Source organism: Sabethes cyaneus, chromosome 1 (assembly GCF_943734655.1).
Source record: "Sabethes cyaneus chromosome 1, idSabCyanKW18_F2, whole genome shotgun sequence".
Classification (NCBI taxonomy): Eukaryota; Metazoa; Arthropoda; class Insecta; order Diptera; family Culicidae; genus Sabethes; species Sabethes cyaneus.
Genome location: NC_071353.1, coordinates 84,368,465 through 84,376,322, shown reverse-complemented (window position 1 = coordinate 84,376,322; position 7,858 = coordinate 84,368,465).

The window sequence follows — 7,858 nt, the reverse complement described above, 5'->3', positions numbered from 1 at the left end:
CAACAGTCACAAAAACTCATCTTGTTGGTCGGGGCTGCGCGGGACTGCGTGCCGCCGCTATGACGTCGGTTTCTTGCAGTGCGTGCGCTCATAGAATCAAAGACGAAAACGACAGAGTGCGGAAAATGCGAGCGGATCCTTCACACACGCTGTGCCGAGATCAGTACTTTGGTTGCCACCGCTTTGCGAAACAACGTTGCGTTGAAATATATCTGCTTTGACTGCATAAAACAAATGACTTGCATTAGCGACATCCAAAAGAAATGTTCTGATTTGGTTGAACAAATGAATGCGCTTAGCGCAGTAGTGATAAAAAATGAAGCCGCTTTTTCTCGTTTTGAGAAAGATTTCGCTCAAAAAATTGAAAACAGTTTGCTACCTCGTTTACTATCTGTGATCGATGCAAAAACATCTACAACATGCTATCACGATAAGTCAAATAATGCAGCTGAGCGTGGCTCGAAAACCGCAAAAAGAACACGCTGATGTTACCACTGAGTCGGCAGTAAATAGCAACACAAAAACAGCTGATACCGATAATGACGGACTCCTAAGATCAGGAAAGCGACGAAGAATTCCTACGTATGCTGATCCCGTTGTCAATAATTCGAATGTTATTATTGTCAGCGACGACGGAAAAAAAGCTTCAACGCAGAATGAACAAAACAATGCTATTACACCTCGTAAATCTGGAACAGTGACTAAAATTGAGGAGACTGTTTTAATCAAACCGAAAGTAATTCAAAATCCTGATATTACGAAGAGTGATATTCGTGGAAAAATTGATCCTGTGGTTTTTTGCGTTAAGGCAGTGCTCTACAAGGAGAATGGTAAGGCTGTTGTTAGATGTGAGAGCAAACAGTGCGCTATAAAGCTGGTTGAGGCTGCATCGAGTGCTTTGTCGGACAGATACGATGTTGCAATTTTGAAACCACTCAAGCCCAGGATTAAACTATTTGGACTCTCTGAAGATATGTCTGCTGACGAGATATTGGAAAAATTAAAAAAGCAAAACGACTTCCCTGATTCTGCTGACATGAAGATAGTTAGGCTGCTCACGAATCCGTTCAGCTGGTGCTGTGTTGGAAACCGATGCACGCACGTTTGAGTGCATAATTAAGCGGCAGAGCATCAATGTAGGATGGGGTCGTTGTAAAGTTGTGGAAGAAATTAACGTGGATCGTTGTTATAACTGTAATGAATTTGGTCACAAATGCTGTTAATTGCGAGAAACCCGTTTGCTGCCCGAAATGTGCCGGTAATCATAATGCAAATGATTGTGATTCGGATTTCGAAATGTGTGCTAACTGTGACCGATCGAACAAACAGCGGAAAACATCTTGTAACGAAGATTTAGACGTCAACCATTCAGCTTGGAGCAGGGATTGTCCAACCTACCAGAAACGTGCAAGGAATGCTAGACAAAAAATTGATTACTCTATGTAGCAACCAACGAACTCAACAGGCGCTACGTCTGGACACAGGCAGCACTGGACACTGTACCTCCGTTAAATAAATCGCGACGATTCCACTACTACCCAAAATTGCGACATCTGTAGATGCCGCATCGGAAACCAAATTAGATTAATCTCTTCGACCAACCTAAGGACCGCCTAAGGACGTGCATCGACATGCTGCTTCTATTGAGCTGAGCCTTCCTGGCGATTCTTCGGTGGAGCACCAATTTGTTTTTCCAGGTAAATTACCAAACAGTATATGTTTAGCCGAAGCTACGCAAGATACTGCACGTCCGTTAAATGAGTCTCGACGATTCCAGAACCGTACCATCAACCAATCCGTTGACGAAGCCGCTACACCATGTATCGCGACAGAGCCGGCCGTGTGCTCTCTTCCACAACCGAAAGTCCCTGAACGTTCCAGCCATGGGCATGTATCATCACCTCAAGGTACTGTAATCAAATTCTATTATCAAAACACACAGGGCCTACGAACCAAAGTGGAAGATTTTTATGTTGCTGCTTGTGACGAGGAGTACGATGTTATTTTTCTGACGGAAACTTGGTTGAATGGTGAGATTCAATCTCCACAGCTCTTCGGCCATGGATACACTGTGTATCGTAAAGATCGTGATCCCCTTCGCTCTGGTAAGCTAAGAGGCGGCGAGGTTTTGATTGCTGTCAGTAACCGGTTAACCTCGTCCCGTGGAACAATTGAAGTTGACGAAGACATTGAACAGTTGTGGATAAAAGTAGAAGGTAGCGGTGAAAGAAAAATTCATGTTGGTGTAGTATACATCCCTCCTGATCTCGCAGCTGAGACAAGTGTTATTGGAAGGCTAATTAACTCAGCCGATGCAGTTGTGAACTCTTCCGAAATGTCCGGTGTGCACTTGATGTTTGGCGATTTTAATCAACCTGGCTTGACATGGTCAAACTCTGGCGTCACTAATTTTGCGTTCCCAGATCCGTACACATCGACGTTCTCAACTTCCAGTTCTGCTCTTCGCTCGGATTAGCTGTGTTGAATTTAAAGCAACTAAATACGATTAAAAACTCAAATGGTCGAACATTAGTCCTTCCTTTCGTGAGCGAAGACGCAGCGACTTGTTGCGAACTAAGGAAATCTGTTGAGCCCTTGATCAATATTGATCTGCAGCATGCTACTTTCACTGCCCAAGTAACCAGTAAGCACTAAACACTAGTCCTTTGACAACATTGTATAAGCATACAGAACTATGATTAAAAGCTTATTTTTCTTTATATACTTCTGTAGAACTCACATAATGCTAAAAAGGCGAAATAGCGGGTTATTAAAATGCTACGCCACAAGCATTCAATAAACATTATTAGTGTTTGTTTGAGGCTTAATTGAAACATCACTTTATCTACATCGACATATCGAAAAAGTATCGACGGCATATCGTTTGCTTGTTATGGAAAATAAAAATAGATTCGGTCGGGATTTCAAAAACTAAAAAAGCAAGCGATTTTTTTGCAATATCTCAAAGGGGCAGAATAAACAGAACCATTTTTTGAATATTGTTACCACCTAGCTAGACAGGGGCTTGAACCGGGAGTTATAGTCATGCAACCTCTTTCGTTTCCTTGCACATTTGCTACCTAAACCATAGCGAGCGTGATTAAGTGAGTTGAAATTAGACGTATTTAAATCTTGGTGATATTGTCAGTTCAGAGAAAAATTCTCATCGAGCGATTTTGAACGAAAAAGAAGAAGCAACGCCGCAGTTGTCAAACTTCTCAAACACTGATACAAAAACGCCGTTATGAATAACACGTGATACACTCATAATTGGAAATGCACAAAAATAAAATTTTCGCGCAAATCGTCACAAAAAAATTTTATTCCGAAGAACTAACGTCTGTTTTTTTTTCATTTAAATATAGAAAAACGTTTATCTAGTCACATATTGCCATATTTTACTTACTCACATATTGAAAAAACGTCACGTCGAAATTTATTTATTTATAACATTCAAACAACCGAACCGATTTTAATGATTTTGGTTCCAAATGAAAAGTTTTCCCATGAAGTTTTTAGGGAAAGTATTAAGCTGAAGCAATAAAACGAAACACACTTCTAATTAAAAATACGCGTGAATTAAAAATACGCGTTTCGTTTAATTATGTTGGATTTGGTGTAGGCTAAAAATAAATTACCCATAATCCGTACCTATTCAGCTTTTTACGAGCCATACTGGTAGACGTGTTCGTAATATTTGAACAACATTTTTGACATTTCCCTAATACATCGCACGTTTTCTTTCCTAGGTCTATAGAACAAGACAAATTTTGATATTTAACTTTTGTCATACAAATAAGATTCTAAGTTGAATTTATATTTTATTAAAATTATGTACTTCTTTAGATTTGGATTTAAGAAAGAATTATCTGATAAACAGTGTAGAAGCCAGGCAGGATATAATTTATTAGGTAGAAATATCTACGCCTTCTGGAAAAGAATATGAAGGAATGGGAAAACCCGGTTTTAGTGTAGGAAATCAGGATTCATCGGAAGTCCAGGCGTAGAAATTGTATGTCTCAAAGCGCACGTGACATGGCATTGAAATTGGTTTGAGCGAGGATGTTTGGAGAGTCCAATTCGCCCACTAAAGCTTTCCTGATTAACAGAACTCTTTCAGTTTTTCTCCTATTGTCGAGAGTTTCAATGTTGAGTAGGTTGCAGTGGTCTTGATACGGCGGAAGCACTAAAGGGTTTCACCAGCGTAGAAATCTCAAAGCATACCGTAAGAATTTTGTTTGTTCTGCTTCCAACCTGGAGGACCAAATTCCAGTGAGGGTCTCCAAACTTCAGCAGCATACTCTAGGATAGAACACACAATAGAGAAGTACAGGGAACGTAAGCAAGATGGATATCTAAATTCTTTGGATACCCTAAATATGAAGCCCAAATTTTGATTGCCTTTAGATATTATATATGAGTAGTGTTTCCGAAAACAGAGGCTCGTATCAAGAAGACTTGGGAGTTCTTTGATTGCATTTACCCTTTCCAGTATTTCGTTGCTGATGCGGTAGTTTCATATAATAGGTTCTTTCATGCGACTAAAAGAGATGATCGAACACTTGCGCACGCTAGTGGAAAGCTCATTCTTTTGACACCAGTCTGCAAAAATGTCGATTAGTTTTTGTAGTTCACAGCAGTCTTCAATTGATTTGACCGGCACAAACATTTTAAGATCATCAGCGTACAGCAATCTGGATCCTCGTGGAAGTACAGCACAAACGTCGTTAAAGAATAAGGAAAACAATAGCGGTATGAGGTTACTTCTTTGTGGAACGATATTGAAAAACATACAGGACAGTCCATCCGCTTGCCGCAACCATCTGCGTGATTCAAAAGGACACGAGGGTGTCCCCGAAACGCGCACATAGCACATCACATACACTTACTTACGTCTATATTGCAAGGTTTTTCATGAAAAATGCTAAATAATAGTCCGCCATCTTGGATTTCAAAATGGTATCAAACACTAGGGGCGTCTCACTTCGCAATTTTGCATTAGCTTTTTACATCATTTATTTATTTATTTATTTATTTATCCAAAAATTCATGTAACTTGAGACATTAGCCTCTTTTAATGCTACAATTTGTTATTTGCTTTTGAGAACATGTGAAAACTTACAAACTAAATTGTTTCTCAAGTTACCACAAACCTAATTTATGCTGTTAAGGTGCAGAAGTAAATCTCGTTTAAAATTTTGTTTGGATAAACTATTTTTGACGTTATTTGGCAAATTGTTCCATAAAACTATGCCTCTAGTGAACAGTGACTGACCATAATAATTTGATGAATGGTAAGGAATTAATAAATTATTTACGCGTGTATTTCGAAAATTGGTAAATTGGTAAATAAATAGTTTGGCATCTTAGTGGTTTTAATTCTAAACAATATAGTGCAGGCTCTATAACCATAGAACTGCGAAAATGGACATCCTAACAATTGAATCGTTTGTTTGAGAAACCCCACAAACGCCATTTTTATGAAAATGGACTTTTTAACAGTTTTCGAATCCTTGAGGAGATCCACACCTTCCCTCAAAATTCCAGAAAAAGTTAGTTCCACGAACCCCTTTTAATTGGGGTTGCAAATATCCGTTTGTTTGAGAAACCCCAAATATCCATGTTTCCGATAATCACCTAGAGCGGCGCTGCGATAGGTACAAAATTATCATTCAATATTTACGTGCAATGTTGTATTCGCAACACAATTCAATAGTGTAAAAATGTCTTCGGAATCGAAAAATTACGAGTTGGACACAGTCAAAAAGAAGAAACATAGTGTTCGGCGGACTAAAGAATGCAAGGCGAAGGTTATTAAAAGTAAAAGAACGGCGTATAAAATCGAAAAGAAAAGGATGTTTTAGCTGAAAAAGTGCAAGCTGATTGCAAATGCACATAAGCTTGGATTAGTTAGTCGACAAGATAAACGCAAATAAACCGTACTTGTAATCTAGATATAGTAAGAACTGTAGCAATCTCGTTCCAGAAATCGACAGACTAAACTATCCATGCGTTTCTCACAAAAGCAGTAACCCACCATTTACTATACACTGTTAATAATAGCACAATATATAAATAAAAGGCTTAATCTTCTATTTATCTTTTTTGTTAACTCGTTGCTTTTCCTAATGTAAATAATCCGTCGAGCACTCCCGAGTAACTGTAAAATCAATAATTTATCATTTCGAAGTATTTAAGATGCTGTTCACGTATCTTCATTTCCTTTTGGTATAACGTAATTTGAGAACAGGCCCTTATTCTCAGATTCTGTTCCATAATCATCAAGATTTAAAATGTTTATTTTCTGGTTATAATATCTTTAATTACTACTAGCAAAGTATCAAGGTATTCTATTCGATGTGAATTCGTGTTACTGTGGTCCATTTATGCAGTTCAAAAACCGCTGTTACTCCATTTACCTTTTATTTTTTAATAGGTAAATGCAAACCATGATAAAAATTTGGATTAAAAAAGAACAAAACTTTTTCTAAAACTTGTATTATTCTACTTCAAAATTTTTAATAAATAATATTTAGCGCCCCTCCCCTCTTTTTCTTCTTAGCGGTACGTAGTTTTTTAACATCCTCAGTGATATATGGTAGCAAATTACATACTATGAGCATGGAAAGATCACAAGTTTGAATAAAAACGGCCTAAAACTACTTAAGTGCACTGTCAATTTCTCGTTTGTTTGAGAAACCCCAAATATCCATCAACTTTAAAGCCTTGTAATTTCAGCTAGAATCATTATTCTGATCAAAAGATAAGTCTACATAATGTATTTTAGATATTATCATAGAACCTCATACCAAAAAATATAAGGATTGGTTCAAAATTTTGAGAAAATCAGTTTTTTGTTGTTTTCCAACAATAGTGTCGAGTGGACTTGTGGGGTTTCTCAAACAAACGATTCAATTGTTTTTGTAGATAAGAGACTCTTCCAAGTCTAGGAATATTGAAAACATACCTTACACAACAGTTAAGTGCTATTCTAAGTTTATTCATCGATTGCTGAGTGGCGTTATAGAACACAAAATCACCGTATATAAAATGTGGCAAAATTAAAGCTTTAAAGAGCTTAAGTTTTATTTGTACATCCAAGTATTTTGTTACTAAACTCACTTGTTTAAGCGTTCCAAAGATTTTTCTAATTTGAGAATTTATATGGGATTCCCAGCCTAAATTGGATGTAAAAATTACTCCAAGATTGTTCACTTTATCGACAAATTGGATAGGTTCATCATTGAGATACAAAACGGGTAGTTCGAGTGACATGTTCAATTTAGAAATGAACAAAGCCTTAGTTTTAGAAGAATTTATGGGTAAAAGGTTTCTTTGTGACCAGCAATGAATCCGATGAAGATCCTCATTCATCTTCAAAGAGATTTCGACTTCGTTGTACCGTGACCGCACATAATTGCGATCAGCTCCTAATTCCGATCACTCAACCTAAATGGTAAATTTTTAGAAAATTGAGCCAAAACCTATAGTAAATGAGCACGCTTAGTTATTGTGCTATGTGTTTATGTATCAGTTGTTGAAAAATGACTGCCTTTGGGGCACCATGCACTTCAAAATAAATTTAATTCGACAGGCAGAAGCAAAAAACGCCCTCAAAATGTATTTTCTTAGCCAAAGTGCTAAGCGCACGATCAAATTTGCTAAGATCATAGCAGCGTGAAAACATATTACCTTCTTCGGTATTCTATGATAACTAATAGATACAAGCATATATAATCGTTCTGTATCAAATTTGGCTGAAAAAATGCTGAATTTGTGGAATTTATTCCATTAAAGTAATTGATCGGAATTATGAACATCATTTTTTTCTGCTTCTAATTCCGATCACTATATCAAA